Source organism: Puma concolor, chromosome D2 (assembly GCF_028749965.1).
Source record: "Puma concolor isolate L17-30 chromosome D2, mPumCon1.1.hap2, whole genome shotgun sequence".
Classification (NCBI taxonomy): Eukaryota; Metazoa; Chordata; class Mammalia; order Carnivora; family Felidae; genus Puma; species Puma concolor.
In genome coordinates, this window is record NC_141677.1 from 61,859,044 (window position 1) to 61,882,472 (window position 23,429).

At 43.6% G+C, this 23,429-nt stretch overlaps 1 protein-coding gene across 6 annotated transcripts in view; it reads left to right on the top strand.

Moving 5' to 3' along the window:
* The window catches only part of SUFU (SUFU negative regulator of hedgehog signaling), a 125,499-nt gene that overhangs the window by 37,271 nt on the left and 64,799 nt on the right, over positions 1 to 23,429 (top strand). The window lies entirely within an intron of this gene.

The window sequence follows — 23,429 nt, forward strand, 5'->3', positions numbered from 1 at the left end:
TGTTTCTAAAATTCCACATATGAGTGGAATCGTATTGTACTTATCTTTCTCTGACGGACTTATTTTGCTTAGCATAATACATTCTAGTTCTATCCACATTGCAAATGGCAAGCTCTCATTCCTTCTGATTATTGAGTAATACCCCATTGTGAATATATATACCACATCTTCTTTATCCATTTGTCAGTCGATGGACATTTAGGCTCTTTCCATAATTTGGCTATTGTTGATAATGCTGCTATAAACACTGGGGTGCATGTGCCCCTTCAAAACAGCATTTTTGTATCCTTTGGATCAATACCTAGTAGTGCAATTGCTGGGTCATAGTTTAGCTCTATTTTTAATTTTTTGAGGAACCTCCATACTGTTTTCCAGAGTGGCTGCACCAGTTTGCATTCCCACCAGCAGTGCAAAAGTGTTTCCCTTTTTCCACATCCTTGCCAACATCTGTTGTTTCCTGAGTTGTTAATTTTAGCCATTCTGACAGATGTGAGGTGGCATCTCATTGTGGTTTTGATTTGTATTTCCCTGATGATGGGTGATGTTGAGCATTTTTTCATGTGTCTATCAGCCATCTGGATGTCTTCTTTAGAAAAGTGTCTGTTCATGTCTTTTGCTCATTTCTTCACTGGATTCTTTGTTTTTTGGTTGTTGAGTTTGGTAAGTTTTTTTATAGATTTTGGATACAAACCCTTTATCCAATATGTCATTTGCAAATATCTTCTCCCGTTCCATCGTTGCCTTTTAGTTTTATTGTTTCCTTCACTGTGCAGAAGCTTTTTATCTTGATGAGGTAGGTCCCAGTAGTTCATTTTTGCCTTTGTTTCCCTTGCCTCTGGAGACATGTCTAGTAAGAAGTTGTTGCAGCTAAGGTCAAAGAGGTTGCTCTCCTCTAGGATTTCGATGGTTTCCTGTCTTACATTTAGGTCTTTCATCATCTTGAGTTTATTTTTGTATATGGCGTAAGAAAGTGGTCCAGGTTCATTCTGCAGCATGTCACTGTCCAGTTTTCCCAAGACCATTTGCCAAAGAGACTGTCTTTTTCCCACTGGATATTCTTTCCTGCTTTGTCGAAGATTGGTTCCTGCCACTATTCTAATACCCTGAGCCCTTGTTGCAGACTGCCAGCCATTCTTCTGATGCCCAGTGAGCCAAATTCCAACTCAGCATGAAACTGACTAGCTCTTTCTCTGTCTGTCCCATTTCCCATAATTAGCATGGTCCCTGCTCCATGCTGCCAGTGGCCTAGCCATCTCTATTTCTGGGGTTACAAGCTCATGTGTTAATCTTGGTTAAGGCTTGGATTAACAGTAGAGGGTGTGGCAGAGAGAGAGAATTGCCAAGAGTTTGCTCCCTCAGAGTGTAAAGGGGAAGCTGGAATCAGGCAGGACCTTGACAGAAAAATTTGATTCACATGATTCAAGTGGCTTCCAGGGGATGGTCCTGTGCTCCTACTGCCCCTCTGGAGACTGCTAACATGGTACCTGAAGTGGGGACATTGTGCTGGCACCTTGGTCTCCCGCTCTTAGCTCAGCTTGCCTATAGTCTTTCAGTGGGATGAAACGTTAGAGCAAAATTTAGTACCTTTTATGAAGGGTTTCTTAACATCTGAATGTTTCTGTGCGGCTAATTAATTGCTGAGAAACATTTCCCATATGACCTCGATTTTGTTTCTTGGGTTTGGTAAGTAGCCTTCAGATGAAGGCCAAGACTTTTTTGTCCAACTCATTTGCTCTTTGGCTGCCATAAATGAGCAGCATCTAGGCCAGGGTCTCTCAAAGTGTGGTCCTTGGATCCCCTGCATCAGAAGCACCTAGAGAGCTTGTTACAAACACATATTCGTAGGCCCCAAGGAGACCTCTGACTCAGTCTTTTAGAGGTGATGTTCCCAGATGCTTCTGGTAGAGACTAAATTTGGAGAACCATAGATCTGGCAGCTTCTCTAATAAGTAGAGTGACTTCCCCCCCACAGCTTTAAGTACGTTATAAATTGGAGGTGCGATAGATCCTTTAGGTTGCACTCATCTGTCCTTGTTCCAGACCCCTGAGGTCAGTTGTTGGCAGGGTGACTGTCACATAATGGGACTGATCCTTAACTACTATCTACCATTGTGTGTCCTATAGGATAGTCCCCTTTGGGAGACTATAGGAGGCCCTTTTCTAAGCAAGGGTTCCCAAACCTGGCTGCTCATGAGATCCTCTGGGGAGTTTGTCCACACACGGATTCCCAGACCCCCTGCATGGCTGTGATTCAGTTGATCGATCAGAGATGAGACTGAGGCATCTGTTTCTTAATCAGCTTCCCAAGGGATTCTAATGCAGCTGGTCTGGGGATGATGTTTGGGTTCTAAAGGATGGTTGACCAGGAAGAAGTAACATTCACAGGGGAAGGGGGAGCAGCCTGCTTGAAGCAGTGGACCATGTGATTTGGTACTGTCCTAATGTGGTTTGCAGAATCTTTTAAGTTGTGCCAGGAGGGGTGCCTGGGTGGGTCAGTCGGTTAAGCATCCAACTCTTGATTTTGGCTCAGGTCATGATCTCACAGTTTGTGAGATCAAGCCCCATGTTGGGCTCTGTGCTGACAGTGTGGAGCCAGCTTGGGATCTTTTCTCTCTCCCTCTCTGTCTGCGCCTTCTCTGCTCTCACTCTCTCTCTCAAAATAAATTAAAAAAATAATAATAACAAAATAAAATAAAATTGTGCCAAGAGTCTATTGCCTGAACACTTTGTGTCCTCCCTCTTTCCCTTCTTGGGATGCCTGAGGCTGACTCTAATACAGAACTGTCTTTGGAGGGGCACCTGGTTGGCTCAGTCTGTTGAACATCAGACTTCGGCTTGGGTGGTGATCTTACGGTTGGCAAGTTTGAGCCCTGCATTGGACTTGCTGTTGTCAGTGCAGAGCTTGCTTGGGATCCTCAGACCCCACTCTCTCTCAAAAATAAATAAACATTAGAAAAAAAAAACCTGCCTTTGGAAAAATAGACTTTTCTTGATGGGGAATTTGATCTGCTGTAGGAAAGGGGGCTCTAAAAACTAGGTCTTGCTTGTATAGACAGGTAATTCCCTGCCCACTGCTTAAGCCAGTGCATTTATGTTTGTTTCCATTTAATGTACCTGTTTGGGTAGATAGAGATCAGAGAAAGGTAAAAATGGGTATTATGAATCACTGTCAGGAGGAATCAAGCAGATGAACTTCTGAAATAGTTCTCCTTTATAGTTCTGAAGTAATAGTGCAAGTAAGTGGAAAAGTAAGATTTAACCTGCAGTGGTTCATTTCACTCACACAGTAAACATCACTAGTGACCATTTTGAACCACTAATGTGATCATCGGTTCAGGCAGATCATCAACAGTTGCTTAAAACCATTGGATAAAAAGATTGTTGGGGAGCAAGATATTCTCAGGGACTCAGAGAAACCCTCCACAGTTTACATATTTGTTATAGAGAAAAATACGTTTACAGTGACAAGATTTGTTGGATCACCTTAACCAAATGCTAGAACATAGCAATACTAATAGTGAAATAAATTATTATTTATGTACCTTTTTTAAATTTTTTTTTCAACATTTATTTATTTTTGGGACAGAGAGAGACAGAGCATGAATGGGGGAGGGGCAGAGAGAGAGGGAGACACAGAATCGGAAACAGGCTCCAGGCTCTGAGCCATCAGCCCAGAGCCCGACGCGGGGCTCAAACTCACGGACCGCGAGATCGTGACCTGGCTGAAGTCGGACGCTTAACCGACTGCGCCACCCAGGCGCCCCTTTATGTACCTTTTTATGTGTGACAGTGTGAAGTATAAAACATCAACGGTGGTGGGGGAGGTGCCTGGGTGACTCAGTCGGTTAAGCGCCTGACTTTGGCTCAAGTCATGATCTTGCAGTTCGTGAGTTTGAGCCCTGTTTTCATCTCTTTGCTCTCAGCACGGAGCCCACTTTGGATCCTCTGTCGCCTTCTCTCTCTGTCCCTCCCCCACTTGTGCTGTCTCTCTCTCAAAAATAAATAAACATTAAAAAATAATCATTAAAATATCAAGTGTGTAGCACTTTTACAAAAATGTTTCACCTATGTTGAATCATGAGCAAACAGTCAGACAAATCTAGATGATAGGAATATTTTACAAGACAACTTTCTGGACCCTTCAAAAATGTCAATGCTATGCAAGATAATACAAGGGCAGGGGTCGGGGTCTATACTAGATTAAAGGACACATAACAGTTTTTTTTTTTTTTTTTACTTAAAAAAAAATTTTTTTTAACGTTTTATTTATTTTTGAGACAGGGAGAGACAGGGCATGAACAGGGGAGGGTCAGAGAGAGGGAGACACAGAATCTGAAACAGGCTCCAGGCTCTGAGCTGTCAGCACAGAGCCCGATTTGGGGCTCGAACTCACGGACCACGAGATCATGACCTGAGCCGAAGTCGGCCACTTAACCAACTGAGCCACCCAGATGCCCCAGTTGTTTTTTTTTTTAATCTTTATTTATTTTTGAGAGATAGAGACAGAGCGTGAGCAGGAGAGGAACAGAGAGAAGGAGACACAGAATCTAAAGGTTACAAGCTGTCAACACAGGTTCCAACACGGGGCTCGAACCCACGAACTGCAAGATCATGACCTGAGCTGAAGTCAGATGCTCAACCTACTGAGCCACCCAGGCGCCCTGACACATAACAGTTTAAATGAACTTTTCATTTAAAATTTTTTTAAAAAACAGGGGGTGTACCTGGGTAACTTAGTTGGTTAAACATCTCTGACTTGGGCTCAGGCTATGATCTCATGGTTCGTGAGTTCAAGCCCCTCGTTGGACTGTCTGCTGTCGCCGTGGAGCCTGCTTCAGATCTTCTGCCTCCCTCTCTCTCTGCCCCTCACCCACTCGTTCTGTCTCTCTTTCTCTGTCTCTCAAAAATAAACATTAAAAACATTTTTTTTAATGCACTTTGATCCTTGATTAGACCCTGTATTGGGGAAAAAAAGGATATTTTTAGGTCCATTGGAAAAGTATAAATATAGGCTGTATATTAGATAAAAGTATCATACAACTGTGAAATTGCTTGGGTGTGATATAATATAATGGTTATATGGGATAATGTGCTTGTTCTTAGGAGATAAAAGCTGAAGTACTCATGAATAAAATGACACAAATTCTACAACTTAAGTTTCAAATGATTAGGCGAAAAAATAGTGTGTGGAGAGAGAAGAGAAAGCAAATGTAGCAAAATATTAATGACCCTGGTGAATCTAGGTGAAGGGTATATGGGTATTCACCATACTGACCTAACTTTTCTATGTGACTGAAATTTTTTAAATAAAAGTTGAGGCTGTTCCTTGAGTGTACTCTGGCTGGTGTATGTTCCACGGTCCCTTCTGGACCAGTGGCCCCTTTCATGGTGTCTTTAATGTGACTTCAGATCACTTCAGGCATTGCACAGCAGCAGCAGGATGACTACACTCCTAAAAGTGTGATACTTGATTTTCTGTTTTCCAGATTTTGTGTAATATGATAATACTACTTAAATAATAGCTAAAACAAGTCTAGCTGAAATTCTTTTTGGAACATGGCAGGGAATAATAAATTATTTAAATAATGGGAAAATGACTTTTAAAAGTATATGGTAACCGATATAAGGTTGGAGACCGTGGCTATGTGCCTAAATGGTAAGGACAAGAGCTTACATTTAGTTGTGTGTTCCATGTACCAGCCACGATTACAGATGCTCACTGAATATGTAGTGAAGCCCCATGAGTTAGGCACTGTTATACCAGCTTTACAGTTGCAGAGAGCAAGACAGTATGGAAAAGTGAAGTAGCATGTGCAAGATCACACATCTAGGAGATGCAAAGCAGGATTTGAACGCAGGCAGGTTAGTTCTTAATGCCATTCTCTTAACCATGAGGCTGTGTTTCCTGTGGCTCAGCTGCTGTCTGGGTCGCTAGATGTCTCAGGCTGGGCAATGAGATTGGAGACTGTGGATGAATCCACTGGTTCACATGGCCTGTGAGCTCCATCATGTCTCACTCTATCACTCTGGAACATTTGAAAAACAGAGCGAGCAGAAACCATTCATGATATCACCAAAATCCTCTTAAATCCGTCCTTCCACCCTTTAACTTTTCATTCATGAAAAAATGTATATAAAAATTACAGCTTGGGGCGCCTGGGTGGCGCATTCGGTTAAGCGTCCGACTTCAACCAGGTCACGATCTCACGGTCCGTGAGTTCGAGCCCCGCGTCGGGCTCTGGGCTGATGGCTCAGAGCCTGGAGCCTGTTTCCGATTCTGTGTCTCCCTCTCTCTCTGCCCCTCGCCCGTTCATGCTCTGTCTCTCTCTGTCCCAAAAATAAATAAACATTGAAAAAAAAATTAAAAAAAAAAAAAATTACAGCTTGATGACTTTTCACAAACTGAACACACCCATATAACCAGCACCTAAATCAAGAAACAGGCTAGTTCTCCAGAAACCTACCTTGAGCCTCCTTTTAATCACCGTCCCTTGTTCTTTTCTTTTCTTTCCTTTTTTCCCCCCATTTCACTGCATAATACAAGTCCTGAGCGCCATATGCCTTAACTTGTTGGTACTAAGCTAAGGAGCTCCCATTTCCACTCCTCTGCTCCTAAACCAAGAGTACTGTTCGCCATCCTGTGTGTGACTGCCAGGTCAAGGGGACAGCCTAGTATGACAGTTAAGAGCATGGCCCCTGGGCCCCTGATCCACTGCCTTCATTCTTCGCTTTGTCAGTTACTACCTCCTGACTTTGGGCAGTGTAACCCATTTACTCATCTGTAAAGGACGGGTAATAATAGTAACTACACATGAAGTTATTGAGGGGATGAAATGAGCTAATACCTCTAAAGCGTTTAGAATGGTACCTGATATATATAGTAAGAACTATGTAAGTGTTAGCTGTAATATTAATAATATTGTAGTTATTATATATTTATTATATATAATATAAATATATATAAATTTATAATTGATATATAATTTATAATTACTATAAATATATAATATTATTAATATTTTTATTAAAAACTATATGGATGGAGAAGGTCGGTACCTTGATCTTTCTTTGCAATGACAATAAAGATGCCATTTGACAGCAAAACCCTGTTAGGAAGGAAGTGACTTGCTTGTCCCTGAATCAGATGCTTGTCTCAGCTGATATGATGATATTTGATGCCATTATCTTTCTGCCACAAAGAGAATCAATAATAGTGGTACAAATAAATTACCTTGTGTTCATCATATACAACGAAAAAACAAATTCAGTTTAACTCTGGCTCCTTGATTTATGTAGTTGACAGTACCTGTAAAATCTTATACAGATCAATTCGTATTCTAAGTGCAATAGAGCCCATGCAGTTTAATGGGGCCTTGTAGTAATTCCTTTTATTAGGTGAAGAATCTTTTATTTTATTTTTATGTTTTTTAAGTCTATTTATTTTGAGAAAGAGTGAGAACATGCATGTGCACATGCCCTAGCGAGCACGAGCCAGGGAGGGGCAGAGAGAGAGGGAGAGAGAAAGAATCCCAAGCAGCTTCCCTTACTGTTAGCGCCGAGGTGGAGCCCCACGTGGGGCCCAAACTCATGAACCTGTCAGATCATGACCTGAGCCTAAATCAAGAGTCAAACACTTAACCACTGAATGAGCCACCCAAGCTCCCCAAATCTTTTTAGTGTGAATAATTGCCCCTATTGTAACTGTTTTGTAAGACTGAGTTTAGGCCTTTCAGGATTTCTCAGAGCCTTCTTTTGATGCTGCAGAGAACCTCCCTTGTAGTGAGTGGGCATTGCTCTGGCCCTGAGTGGTTACCCTCTACAAGGGTTACACATATGCTGTCATACAGAACACATATTTTAGGTTTGATGTGTACACAGATATACCTACGTGTGTAACTAACAATATAATTCTGCTTGATGGTTTTGCCTCACCTGTGCTGCCTACCTTAAACTCAGTGACTTTATATGGAGCACTCCACCCATTTGCATGTGAGAACATGCTGAGCAGCGTCATCAAGTAAGTGGAATGCTTAGACCTGCTTTTCCAGGTCTAAATAGCATCCACAGCCTTGGACGTAGCATCAGGGCACTTGATAGGCAAGGGAAAGAGGGACAAAGCTCTAGGGAGTGTGGTGGTGGGTGCAGAGCACACACCCAGTTGTGGGGCCGTGTGAGGCTGCCTCTGAAGCCAGCTCTGAAGAATGACTCAGAATGGTCCTGCAACTTAGCCGAAGGACGGTTGGTTGGTTTGCTCAGAGGTGGGAAGTTGAGCTGTAGCAAAAAGGAAGTAGAAATGAGAGAGGCCTGGGAAAGAATATCCAGAGAAGGTGAAGGATTCAAGCCGTAGGGGTGGGGCAGGTTAGTGTTTATTTTAGTCGGGTTGCTTCTAGTTATCAGAAAATGACAGGGGCACCTGGGTGGCTCAGTCTGTTGAGCGTCCGACTTCAGCTCAGGTCATGATCTCACAGCTCATGCGTTCGAGCCCCGTGTCAGGCTCTGTGCTGACAGTTCAGAGCCTGGAGCCTGCTTCGGATTCTGTGTGTGTGTGTCTCTCTCTCTGCCCGTAACCTACTCGCATTCTGTCTCTGTCTCAAAAATAAATAAACATTAAAAAAAAATAAAAAAAAATAAAAAGAAAATGACAGAAACCCAACTCAAACTACCTTAAACAATAGCAGACTTTATGGCTCAGGAAAATGGGATGTCCAGGGTTTCAGGCATGGCTTGATCTATCTGTTCAAACAGTGTCCTCAAGGCTCTGATTCACGTATTGGTCTTTTTTTTTTTTTAATTTTTTTTTTCAACGTTTTTTATTTATTTTTGGGACAGAGAGAGACAGAGCATGAACAGGGGAGGGGCAGAGAGAGGGGGAGACACAGAATCGGAAACAGGCTCCAGGCTCTGAGCCATCAGCCCAGAGCCCGACGCGGGGCTCGAACTCACGGACCGCGAGATCGTGACCTGGCTGAAGTCGGATGCTTAACCGACTGCGCCACCCAGGCGCCCCTGGTCTTGTACTATAGACTGACTCTCCCTACATTCCAGGAAAATTGAACACCACCAGTTAGTTCCTGGTTCTCTCAGTTTGTAGTCCCAGCAGGTAGGAGGCTTTTTTCTTCCAACATTCCTACATCAGTCTTGGGGAAGGACTCAGATTAGTTCTGCCCGGGCCATGTGACCACCCTGGTTGTTGGTGGTGGTTGAGATGGAGCACCAGAATTTATGTTTAAGCTTCTCCCCTCTCCTCACTTCCAACCTCATGGAGAAGGAAAGAAGTCTTCTAAAGCAAAGAGCAACTCCTAGAAGAAAAAGATTAGGTATAGTTCTGGGTAGGCAAAATCAGTGGCTCTCATGGGCCACAGGGATATCTGTTACCTAGTAATCTTGGTGTACAGTTATGCTTGGAAGTCCAATCATTAGAGAGTGCATAGATTGAGCGGGTGCCTTTTGTTCTGCCTTGTTGTATCTGTTGGGGATGGTTTTGACCACAGGTAATAGAACATCCTGAGTAAAATGGCCTAACAATAATGGCACTTGTCTTACAAGTCATCTAGAAGCGGGGCAGTTCCTGGGTTGGTTGTTCTTTGTTCAGTGAAGTTGTTTAGGACCTGAGTTCCTTCTGACTTCCTGCTCTGCCTTACTCAGCACTTTGGCTTGCCTTTTTAAACTGGTTCCTTCAGGGGCGCCTGGGTGGCGCAGTCGGTTAAGCGTCCGACTTCAGCCAGGTCACGATCTCGCGGTCCGTGAGTTTGAGCCCCGCGTCAGGCTCTGGGCTGATGGCTCGGAGCCTGGAGCCTGTTTCCGATTCTGTGTCTCCCTCTCTCTCTGCCCCTCCCCTGTTCATGCTCTGTCTCTCTCTGTCCCAAAAATAAATAAAAAACGTTGAAAAAAAAAAATTAAAAAAAAAAAAAAACTGGTTCCTTCATAGTCCAAAGATGGCTACCATTATCTCTAGCATCCTGGAATCACATTTGACAGAGTCTATAAGCAGTAAAAGAGACACTTCTGCCCCGTGTCTCTTTTAAAGACCAAACAACTGCATAGAACTGCCCTCATTGATCTCCCCTTACATCTCCTTGGCTAGGGTTATGTCAGGAAGGTGCAATCGTGTTGGTTTACAAATCAGTATCCACCTCCTAGGGCTGGGATGGGCCCTGGTGCCCTGAGGGGCCAGCCAAGGAAAGGCAGAGGAAGAAAATTGGAGTTCTGTTAATAAGGAAGGGAATGGCTCCAGGTGGGCAAAACAGTATCTGCACTCCCACCCAAGGAGCCCTTTCCCGGCCTGGGGTCAGAGGACCCTTGCATATTGATCAGGACACTTGGCCAGTACTAAAGTATCAAGTGGAAAGAGAATGTTCTAGTCACAAGGACAGGGGAGCTGTCGTTTCACCTGCTACAGGAGATTTAGAATCAAATCCAGCCTCCGGCATGAATCATTTGGTAAGTTCTGTAGTACATCCATCAGGAACTACCAGCAGACACTTCAGCTTCTTTCCTTCCCACTTTGCAGCCAGTTTCTCTTACTTCCCATTCCCTTTTAATTTTATGATCAGCTTATTCCTTCTTCTCAGATTGCCAGTGACTGCTCCCCTGCCCCCTACCCTCTGGGTTTCATTAAAGAGAAACCATTCCCCAACTCAGCAGGGCTTGATTTCCAAGCTGCGCTTCAGAATTCTGCTGGAGAGGCTGTCTGCTCCCTGTTCTGCCATTGGTGGGCCTTAACCACAGATTCCGAGGCAATTTCACTTGAGTTTTAGGAGAAACATGGCCCCCCAACCTTGTAACTGACACTGTGGAAATTCAAGTGCCTTCACTTGCTGCTGTTTAATGGCAACCTCATGACATGTGCTGAGTCTGCTCAATTTGTGATTCGGACCCAAGCGGGGGGACAGGGCAGCACAGTGGAGCGTCCTGAGTTATCAGAGCCGGTAGCTGTTTGAACTCTGTGGTATTGACAGACTAAGGCCAACAGAGACTTCTTTTTTTTTTTTTTATATTTTCTTTCCTTTTCCCATTTATAAAAGAAATACTTGCTCATTATGAAAACTGAAACGTAGAGATTTATGACCCAGAAAGTGAAAATCCTTCATAATTCATCTCCCTCCTGAGAAAATGTTGGTTATCCTGTTTCCAAATTTTCTTTTCAAAGCATAGATCCATATAGAATCGTCATTATTTTATAAAAGTGGACCATACTTTTCATAGTGTTTTTCAGCTTGCTTGTTTTACTTTATCTTTGAACATCTTCCTATGTTAGTATGTTCTTTCTTTTAAAAATTTTTTTTAATGTTTATTTATTTTTGAGAGAGAGACAGACAGACAGACAGAGCATGAGCAGGGGAGGGGCAGAGAGAGGAAGACACAGAATCTGAAGCAGTCTCCAGACCCTGAGTTGTCAGTACAGAGCCCTGATGGGGACTCTATCCCACGACCCTGAGGTCACGACCTGAGCTGAAATCAAGAGTCAGAGCTCAACCAGTGGAGCCACCCGGCGCCCTACACTGCACTTTTTTTTAACTAGTCTCCCATTATTGGACATTTGGGTGATTTCCAATTTTCCCTACCACAAACCTGCAGTGAGCACACATGTATGTGTGTCTTTATACTCTTGCCTAAGAATTTCTGTGGGATGAATTCCTAGAAGCACGATTGCTGGGTTAGGTGAAATGAACATTTTACATGTTAATAGCTGTGGAGATGAGTGGTTATATTATTAGAATGATACTGTTGTGATTGTGTAGTAAATGCTTTTGTTTTCAACAAACAACAGAATAGTTGTTATATAAAATTGTTTTTATAACGACAAAGTACCCTCCTGAGTCCTTGAGAATTGGTCCCCTTTCTTAGGTTTTTGGCGTAAGAGAGATCGTTAATACATGTTAAATGGCATACATTTGGGGCTAGGAAGAGAATAGGCCCTTATACAGTGTCTCATATGGCTTATAGTTAGCACAGGAACACATCCATCATGCTTCTTGGCTCTGAAGTTGGAAGTGGTGAGGGACACAGCCTGCTGCCTGAAGTCAGACTTTTCCAGATATTGACAGCTGGTCAGGTTTTATATACAGAATCTCAATGAATTATGGCATTTTCTTGAGTTTTTGCCTTCTTCTACCTTTTCTAAGGTTAAAGTTATTCTTACAGTTCAGTCTTTTCCTGTTGAGGTCCCCCTGTTTTTTTCACTTGCTTTTTTATAATTTAAAGTAAGTGAATAGAACAGTAGCTATTACGCACCAAGCTATCCTAGGCACTTGCATTCTCTTATTTAACCTCCTCAGTAGGTGGCCTGATGAGGAAGATATTAGTATTGCCACCACTTTTCAGATGGGAATATGGGCTCAGAGAAGTGGTGAGCCTTGCAGAATTTCCTGCAGCTGAGCGAGCCTCCAGGAACACCCTAACCAGCACTGGTTTGCATGCTGTAGCCTCTTGAGCCTCCAAGGATCCATTTTAAAGAAGAGAGGACTTGAAGGAAAGGAGCTATTTTTTTTGTCAGTTGTATATACTTTTTATTTATTTTTATTTTTTCAGTGTTCGACTTTATTTTTGGGAGAGAGACAGAGTACAAGTGGGGGAGGGCCAGAGAGAGAGGGAGTCAGAGAATCCAAAGCAGGCTGTGAGCTGTCAGCACAGAGTCTGTCGCGGGGCTCAAACTCACAAACTGTGAAATCATGACCTGAGCCAAAGTCGGACGCTTAACTGACTGAGCCACCCAGGTGCCCCTCATCAGTTGTATTTTCTATTTAAGGCCTACTACATGCCAAGGACTGTACCAGATGCCAAGGAAGTTGTGTGGAACAGATAGTGTCCCTCCCCTTAGGCATTAGAGAGAGACACTGAAAACACAGGCACAGAAATATCTGATTCTATAAGGTCAATGGAAGGGAAAGATCAAGGTGCTTCAAAAGAATAAGATGGTGGACTCATTTTATTTTATTTTTTTGTTTTTTTTTTGTTTTTATTTTTTTTTTTAATTTTTTTTTCAACGTTTTTTTTTTTTTTGTTTTTTTTTTTATTTTTGGGACAGAGAGAGACAGAGCATGAACGGGGGAGGGGCAGAGAGAGAGAGAGACACAGAATCGGAAACAGGCTCCAGGCTCTGAGCCATCAGCCCAGAGCCTGACGTGGGGCTCGAACTCCCGGACCGTGAGATCGTGACCTGGCTGAAGTCGGACGCTTAACCGACTGCGCCACCCAGGCGCCCCAGTGGACTCATTTTAAATTGTAGAGTCAAGCAAGGACACGATGAAGGCAAAAGGTGAGAAGAAGCATTCTTTGCAGAAGGAACACAGTATGTAGTCCCCGGAAGAGGGGAAGAGCTGGAGGCATATGAGGAGCTGGAAGAAGCCTCCTGAGGCTGGAAGTAGGGGACGGGGCAAAGAGGGCTCAGGCAGAGCTGGAGGCTTAGCAGACGTGGGGAAGTGCTGGACCTTGAGCTTGCAGGCGCTTAAAGTCTCATGAAGAGTCTGACTTTGATTCAAAGGGCAGTAGAAAGCATTTGAAAGAGGAAGGTGAAATGACTAGTCTGTGGATTGAAACCATCCTCCCCCTTTTTAAAAAATTAAGATGTGCTTGGATTCGACATATTGGAGACTTTCTGCCTGATTTTGAGAGTGGCTCTTCCCCAGAAGGTACTACGGCCCCCTGCAGCACTTGGAGTCCCCGGGATTCCTCTCAGTGCTGCCCTGCTAATGCTTGGGACCTTAACTTAGTATAATCCTGCCCCCCAGACCCTCTCTTGTAAGGCCCTCCAGCCTAGGGAGGGACCCCTCCTCTCTGTTGGGGGTGTAAGCAGCCTCTGCATACCTATGCCCAACCGCATACCGCAGGGATCTCTTTCCACATCCAGGAGGCAGATCAGGCTTTGCTTCCTCACCCCTGCTCTGCAGGTGAGTGAAGGAAGTCAGGAAGATTGAGTGAGGAGCTTAGAGCATGTCCCCAGGTGTGAGATGTTGCTAGGCAGCAGTTTAGCTCTCAGCAGCAGCTTACCTGGCATTCTTTCTAGAGGTCCCAAGTGGATGTGATCTTAATATCTTTGCCTCAAGTAAAGTTTTCTGAAAGGAGACGCTCCATCATTGCCAATGAGAGCTGTCAAGGTCTCTCGTTTCCTGGTTTGGATAAGCTGCCCATCGCCCCAGTCAGCTAACTGAAGCCAAATGGAACTGCCTGGTTATATTAATATCATTTTTCTTCCTCGTACTCTTTTTAATTTTCCTGACGTTTTCTTTCCCTCAGCCTGATTTATCCTCTTTTCTGGTTGCTATGGATCTGTAAAATATTTTCCCTTTCATCTGTTAGTAATACCGACCAACTATAAGGCTAAACAATCCTTGACTTCTCTGCAGTTTCCCAAGATTTTAGATTAATAGTTGAAAGATACTCCACTGAGGGTGGGAGGAGCCAAACCCCCAGAAATGAGCGTATGCCCTAAAATTTAGGTGGTTTGCATGTAAATTTTAGTCTATCCAATAGTAAGTCTAGGTGTTTTTAGGGAAGATTCAAACTCCAGAAGCAGGGGCTGGCAAAGTACAACCTGCGGGCCAAATCCTGATACCCACCTGTTTTTGTAAATAAAATTGGAACACAACCATGCCCATTACATACTACTTATGGCATATTTTGTGCTACAACAGCAGAGTTGAGTAGTTTATAACAGACATTATATGGCCCTCAAAGTGTAAAATATTTGATATCTGGCCTTTTACTGAATAAGTCTGCCAACCTCTGACTTCGTGTTTTCCACTTCTGAATAACTACCTACATGGAGGGGTGGCCATCTTTATATCTCTATGATATATCCAGATGCCCTGTGAAATGAATTACCTTAGCTGGGGTTTGTGCCCTGGCCCAGGATTGAAGGATCACAGTACCCAGAGGTTTGCTGGGGAGGGGTGAAGGCATGTCCTGCTGAGCTGCTGCAGGATCTGAGGCAAATTCCTTCAGCTTACATGGATCAGTATCTTACCTGGAGAACCGCATGAAATGCTTTGAGCTTCTTAATAATTAGGGGTTATTTGAGGATCTCCTGGCTGGCTCAGTCAGTAGAGCATATGACTCTTGATTTTGGGGGTTCATGTTGGGTATAGAGATCACTTAAAAATAAACTCTTTTAAAAAGGGGGGGGTTGAAACAGCCTTTAAGCTAGATGATTCACCCTCAGGCTAGTTCTCTGATCTCTGGCCCCCTGTGGAGTGTTAATTTGTTGGCTCTAAGCAGAATGTGGCTCCTTTGTCTCTAGCACCTGCATTTCAGGGATGCTCCCTGCAGGGGGCGGTGCAAGCCTCAGGCAAGTAGAGCCCAGCAGCTGGAGAGTTAGGAGTAGACCCAGCACCTCTGCAGGAGGTGAGCCCTTTGGTACCCTGAAATGGCTCATGATGGAATAGATGTTCAATGACGAGGGCTGGAGAATAGTGCAGATGGGAACAGGAGCCCAGGAGGCAGGTTGCCAGCTTGACCTTGTGGGACTTGAGGGACCTGGGGTCAAAAGTGCACATTTCTAAGGGGTGCCTGGGTGGCTCAGTCCATTGAGTGTCCGACTTCGACTTAGGTCATGATCTTGAGGTTCATGAGTTTGAGCCCCGCATCGGGTGTGCAGCTGTCAGCACGGAGCCACTTTGGATCCTCTGTCCCCTTCTCTCTCTGCCCCTCCCTGCTCATGCTATCTCTCTCTCAAAAATGAATAGACATTTTTTTTAAGTGCACATCTCTAAGACTTAGTTATTTTATCTATGGAATGAGGTAATATTAATATCTACTTCCCAATATATTTAATACTCCTGGTACTATATCTGGAATAATAGATGGAAGCAATTAATATTATTTACATTGTTGTTTAAGAAGTATATTGCAGGAAAAAAAGGAAACAGGCTTAAAGAAAAAAAAAACCCAAACAACACTGTATAGAGTCGGGTCCTAATCTTGTTAACAGTATATACATGTTCACGTGGATGATTGGAAGAGACACATGAAGATGTATCACAGAGGCCATTTTAGGATGACACAGTTATGAGTCATTGACATTTTCCTTTTGGGACCTTCCTGTCATTTTAGAATTTTCTGCACAGAGCATGGGTGTTATTATCAGAAAAGAAAAACCAAAAGGATAACCACAAGTGAATTTTTCAGAGAGCTGCCCAGAGGACAGGACAGTGAACCCTGAGAAGCGGCCCCAGGCCACTACTGCGCGGCAAGTCACCACCTCAGGGTGTGCCTTCTGGCGCGTTTACTGGAACAAGCTTTGAATACCATGCAGAGGTCTGCCAGTGCAAAGGATTCTGCTTTCTTGCTCAGTTTCTTCACAGTTCTCTCAGTGGGAAATAAATGGCTTCCCTAAGCCAGACACAGTTCTGCTCTGGCTCCCCTGGCATTGGGTCTCCATGGCCAGGCCTGACTTCTTTGCCTTACAGGGCAGATGTGGCGACAGACTTGTTTGATTTCTCTCTGGGACTCAGAGGCCAGGAGCCAGCCTGCTCCTCCCTGCAGAGTTCTGATGAGGTTCCAGCAGCATTTCTGACCCCTCACAGAGCCCCTTCTCCAGGAATATGACAATTGAAACTAGAACCAGAGGAGGAAAAGAGAAAGGACCTTGGGTACTTTTCAAGAGGGACTGCAGCAAGCCCAAGCAGCAGGTGGTGGTTTGCTGGCGTGTAGCAGGGGGCCTCCCAGACGGCGGTGGGTATTCTTCCTCTTCCTTGTCCTGCTTGAGCCTATGGAAGTTGTACCTAGGGGCCCTGATGCAGGGGAGGCATCTCTGGGACAGGCTACAGCCCAGTGTCTAGGCCTTCCTGAGCCCCAGACCTACCTCTGATAGTCCCTCTGTGGGTTCAAAGATTTAGGCAGAACAGGACACTAATCAATTTCCTGAGCTGACTGAGCATGTCAGGGTCTCCACCCATATTGGTCAGCATGGTGATCTGAACACAGGAAGCCTTTGTCCTGTGCCTCTCTTCACTGGGCCACTCAGATCACACATGCATTATGTTCTGTCCTGGCTGATGCACTTTTATTCCCCCAAACAAAAATAATTTTATTGTTTGTCCGGTTTAAAAAGTGATGCTAAAGGGGCGCCTGGGTGGCGCAGTTGGTTAGGCGTCCGACTTCAGCCAGGTTACGATCTCGCGGTCCGTGAGTTCGAGCCCCGCGTCGGGCTCTGGGCTGATGGCTCAGAGCCTGGAGCCTGTTTCCGATTCTGTGTCTCCCTCTCTCTCTGCCCCTCCCCCGTTCATGCTCTGTCTCTCTCTGTCCCAAAAATAAAAATAAAAACGTTGAAAAAAAAATTAAAAAAAAAAATAAAAAGTGATGCTAAAAAAAATCCAAGCACTGTTTAAAACTTGAAAAAAGCCAGTCACAGAACAGTGGATAGGAGTGTATTTTTATTTTTATTTATTTTTTATTTAAAAAAAATTTTTTAATGTTTATTTATTATTGAGAGACACAGAGAGACAGAGCATGAGCATGGGAGGGGCAGAGAGAGGAGGAGGCACAGAATCTGAAGGAGGCTCCAGGCTCTGAGCTGTTAGTACAGAGCCCGATGCGGAGCTTGAACACACAAACCCAATGAGATCATGACCTGAGCCGAAGTCAGACGCTGAACTGACTGAGCCACCCAGGCGCCCCTTTATTTTTTTTAAATAAGAAAAAATGCTAACATTAACAACTCAGGCAACAACAGGTGTTGGCGAGGATGCAGAAAAAGAGGATCTCTTTTGCCCTGCTGGTGGGAAGGCAAACTGGTGCATCCACTCTGGAAAACAGTATGGAGGTTCCTCAAAAAGTTAAAAATAGAACTACCCTACGACCCAACCATTGCACTATTGGGTATTTATCCAAGGGATACAGGTGTGCTGTTTCAAAGGGGCACATGCACCGCAATGTTTATAGCAGCACTATCCACAATAGCCAAAATATGGAAAGAGCCCAAGTGTCCATCGATGGATGAATGGATAAAGAAGATGTGGTATATATATACAATGGAGTATTACTTGGCAATCAAAAAGAATGAAATCTTGCCATTTGCAACTACATGGATGGAACTAGAAGGTATTATGCTAAGTGAAATGCATCAGTCAAAGAAAGACAGATATCATATGACTTCACTCATATGAGGACTTTAAGAGACAAAACAGATGAACATAAAGGAAGGGAAGCAAAAATAATATAAAAAACAGGGAGGGGGACAAAACATAAAAGACTCTTAAATATGGAGAACAAACAGCGAATTACTGGAGGGGTTGTGGGAGGGGGGATGGGCTAAATGGATAAGCGGCACTAAGGAATCTACTCCTGAAATCGTTGTTGCACTATATGCTAACTAACTTGGATGTAAATTTTAAAAATAAATTTAAAAAAGTTAAAAATGATGAATTTGATTGCATATGCTTAAAATAAAATCTTGAAGAATGCATGCCAACATTAACAGTGGTTATATATGAGAAATGGGACTGATGGGAAAAGAGTTTTGTTTTTTTTTTTACATTATACATAGGCCTGTTGTTTGAATTTTGTGTGATAAGCCTGTATTACTTAGTAATTTAAATAGGCATGTAATTGAAAATGAAAAATAAACATTATCTAGGGGCGCCTGGGTGGCTCAGTCAGTTAAGTGTCCTACTTCGGCTCAGGTCATGATCTCACGGTTCATGGGTTTGAGCCGCATTAGGCTCTGTGCTGGCAGCTCAGAGCCTGGGGGCCTGCCTCAGATTCTGTGTCTCCCTTTCTCTCTGCTCCCCCCCGCCCCTGCTTGCACTCTTGTCTCTCTCTCCCTCTCTCTCTCTCTGTCTCTCCTCTCGCAAAGATAAATAGTAAATGTTAAAAAAACCCCAAACATTATCTGGGGCTCCTGGGTGGCTTAGTTGGTTAACCATCGGACTTCTGTTCAGGTCATGATCTCATGGTTTGTGGGTTTGAGCCCCACATTGGGCTCTGTGCTGACAGCTCAGAGCCTGGACCCTGTTTCAGATTCTGTGTCTCCTCTCTCTGCCCCTTCTTGACTCACGCTCTATCTCTCTCACTCTCTCAAAAATAAACATTAAAAAAAAATTCTCTAGGGGCGCCTGGGTGGCGCAGTCGGTTGAGCGTCCGACTTCAGCCAGGTCACGATCTCGCGGTCCATGAGTTCGAGCCCCGCGTCGGGCTCTGGGCTGATGGCTCAGAGCCTGGAGCCTGTTTCCGATTCTGTGTCTCCCTCTCTCTCTGCCCCTCCCCCGTTCATGCTCTGTCTCTCTCTGTCCCAAAAATAAATAAACGTTGAAAAAAAAATTTTTAATAAAAAAAAAAATTCTCTAAATTCTAGCCCCTAAGATAGCTACTCTTAGCATTTGGTTACCATCCTTCTAGACATGTCTCTACACAGAAAATAGAGTTTTACTAACTTAATGCTGTACGTGTTAGCATGCTTTCTTTACCCAGTGTCACATCATAGAAGTCTTTCTAGTTGAGTGAATAGAGATCAATGGCAGTGTTCATAATGGTTGTACAGCATTCCATTGTATGGTAGTGAAAGGAAAATGCATTGTTGTCCTCCACTGCTCTACTCACTTATGTGACCAATGTGTGGGTTTGGCCATAGCACACAAGTCTCCAGTTCTGTGTAGATACCAGCTGGGTGTTCTACAATGCAATTCACTTCTGACACTATTTCTGTGGAGTTAATGTCCGATCCCACAAGTTAGGGCTCAGTCTCACAGGACTGCTCCCACTGTAGGTGCCAGTCACAAGCCCCAGGTTGTCACCTATACTTCTGACCAAATGGCTATAAATCGGAGCTCCCATGACTCCCTCCTTGAGTTCAATAATTTGCTAGAAGAGCTCACAGAACTCAGAAAATAGTTTATTACTTACTAGATTACTGATTTCTTATAAAAGAATACAACTCAGTTGCAGCATTATTTACAATAGCCAAGACAAAGAAGCAATGTAAGGGTCCATCAACAGATGAGTGAGTAAAGAAAATGCTGTATATACATACACTGGAATATTATTCAGCCATAAAAAGAAGGAAATCTTGCCACTTGTGACAACATGGATGGACCTTGAGGGCATTATGCTAAGTGAAATAAGTCAGATAGAGACAAACACCATATGATCTCACTTATATGTGAAACCAAATAACCCCCCCCCCGCAAAAAAAAACCTCATAGATATAGAGAGCAAATTAAATGAGTGAAGGTGGTCAAAAAGTACAAATTTCCTGTTATAAAATAAGTCACGGGAGTGCAATATATGGTATAGTGACTATAGTTAATAATTCTGTATTATATGTTTGAAAGTTGCTAAAGCAAATCTTAAAATTTCTCATCACAAGAAAAAAACTTATGACTTCCATGTGGTGATGGATATTAACAAGACTTATTGTGGTGCTCATTTTGCAATATATACAAATACGAATCATTATGTTATACACCTGAAGCTAACATGATGTCATATGCCATTTATATCTCAACAAGAAATAAAAGAAAAGACACCACTCAGGAACAACCAGATGGAAGCGGTGTATTATTTAGGGCAAGGTATGTGGGAAGGAGCACAGAGCTTCCATGCTTGTCTAAGGTGCACCCTCATAGTGCCTTCACCTGACTACCAAGCTGGAACATCTCTGAACCTCATACTCCAGGGGTCTCTATGGAGGCTTCGTCATGTAGGCATGATCAATTACTACCTCAATCTCCAGCCCCTCTCCCCTTCCTAGAGTATGGGGGTTGAGACAGAAGGTTCCAAGCTTCTAATCATGACTTGGTCTTTTTAGTTATTAGCTTCCATCCTGAAGCTACCTAGGAGCCCATAAGAATTGCCTCATTACAACAAAAGACACTCCTATCATTCAAGAAATTCCAAGGAATTTAGGAGCTCTGTGTCATGAATTGGGGTCAAAGATCAAGCACAAAAGATGCTCCTAACACCTTTGTTACTTAGGAAATGGCAAACGTGTTAAGAGTTCTGGCCAAGAGCCAGGGACAAAAGCCAAAATATATATTTCTTATTATATCCTGATACCACAGATACTAAGATAACAGACTCCTCCAGTGCAAACAGACCCTCAGATAGTTTCCAGTTTTCCTCCCTTTTTTAAAATGTTTGTTATTTATTTTTTGAGAGAGAGAGAGAGAGAGAGAGAGAGAGACAGACAGACAGAGCACAAGTGAAGGAGGGGCAGAGAGAGAGGGAGACACAGAATCTGAAGCAGGCTCCAGGCTCTGAGCTGTCAGCACAGAGCCTGACATGGTGCTTGAACTCACAAACCACGAAATCATACCCTGAGATGAAGTCAGGCGCTTAACTGACTGAGCCCTCCAGGCACCCCAGTTTTCCTCCCTTTAAACAATGCTCTAAGGAACATGTATGTACATCTTGGCAACCATGTTCAGTTATCTCAGAATAAATTTCTAAAGTGGGATTTCTGGGTCACAAGGTCTGCACTTTTGCAGTTTGGCACATATGCCCAGCTCTCCTCCATGAAGGACATTCCATGAGGCTGATTGGCCCCTGGCCACAACTGCCCCTGTGCCGTAACCTGTAGTCATGGCCAGTTGGCAACCCAGCACTAAGGAAGCACTGGGTAGCCTTTGAAGTCCAAAGAATGAGTCACGAGAGCCTTCCAGTTTTCGGTAACTTCCAAGGCTGGCTTCACTCCAATGTTAAGGAAATTCTTTGAGGCTGGGGCCTTTAGGCCTAGCAGACTCCATGGCTCTTGGAAAACCTAGCTAAACTTCCAAGTTCACCCTCATGTTCACTCCCTATTCCATCCCTCCAGGCAAGAAGTGTCCTGGCAAGGAGTCTGGCCTAAGCACCAAAATGTTATCATTTTGGTTATTTGGTTATGCTGATATTAATTATCAGCATAATTTACTGCTGCCTCTTCCCATACCCAGATCACCCAAAATTGGTTATTTTCAACCCTCTTCCTGTGTCTGATTGATAGGGAATTTTGGAAGTATGTGGGCCGACACACAGACAGTGGGGCGTCTGGTCTTTACACATATGCCCAGAAGTAAGTGCCTGCTTCATATTCCGTCTCCAACCCAACAGTCCCTTAGATGCCACATTCTGCAAGGGGCATGGACAATTCAGAACATATCTCCAGAAGAGTGACTTTCAGACTGGCAAAAGCTCTCTTAAACTGTGGTCTGTGAGAAATGGCTTTATAAGTAAGGAAACTAGAAACATTTTAGTCTGGAGAAGAAAAGACTTTGGGATGAGGTGTGGGGAGTGGTGAGCTATGACCTACAACAGGTGTTTTAAAAATATTGAGGTCTAGCCATATGGAAGAGGAATTGGATTTTTTCTTTGTTGCCCAGAGAAGAGAACTAGGAAGCTGTTAACTATTCTTTCATGCATAGGCCTCAGGAGGCAGTAAACTGACCATCTCTGAAGTTGTCCCTGTAAAGTCTGGGCAGCTGCTGGCCAGGGCCTTTGTAGAGGGGCTCTAAGTGCTAAGTATGGGGTTGGTGATCTGGGAGCTCAGACCACTGGGCCCAGATGCCACTTAATACCTGCTGATTTTTCTTCTAATCCAGTGTGCTTATGACCGCTTCTCCTGTGCTCCAGTCTGGCTTTCTGCAAATAGCCTGCCTCCTCCTCCTTGATGCTTTCTGTCCCACAACCCTCCAGGTCTCATCCAGCTGGGTCATCTCTGAGAACACCCATAAATACCGTAGCTGTGTTTCTTGATGTAAACTATGGAAGTAGGTTAGTTTCCTGAGCCAAAAAGTAGAGTCCTGGCTCCCTGAGGAAGATGTCTGCTCTGCCACAGTGGATGGATTAATCTTTTTTTTATGAACAGTGGTTGTGTTTTCCAGTGATAGAATATTTCCAATGAATAACACTTGCTTAATTTGTATAGTACATTCAGCACATAGGGCAATTTTTATGTATTTTAATTCATTTATTTGATTCTAAAAACTACCCTGCAAGGTAGATAGTATGATCATGTTTTGATACATAAAGAAACAAATGCAGAGAATTTAAATGATTTGTTTAAGGTTGTAACCTTAAACAGCAAAGAAAAATGCACCCAAGAATAAAGCGAAGGGAAGTACCATTACATGGAGACCTTTCACTCGAGGATCTGGTTTTGCCTTTTCCCTGAGGGTAAATATCATACATTTAAGGTGACTGTTTGCCCCCATGATCTGGTAGAAAAAAATCAGTCAATGCTGAGTGATGCTTTCACCTCACACCATGGTGGCCAGTGACAGAGCTAAGAGAAGTCAGTGTTTCATTAATTTATCTTTTCTGAAGTTGCCAGAGATGACGCCAACCAAAAAGCTCTCTGGGTTAAATGTTGATGTTTCAAGCAAATGGCCCATAAACACATGAAAAGAAAGATGTCATCTCACTCAAAATAAGAGAAATGTAAGTCAAACTACCCTCAGATACCACTTCTCACTTGTCAGATTGGTAGATTCCAAGTTTGAGAGCATATCCTGTTGTCA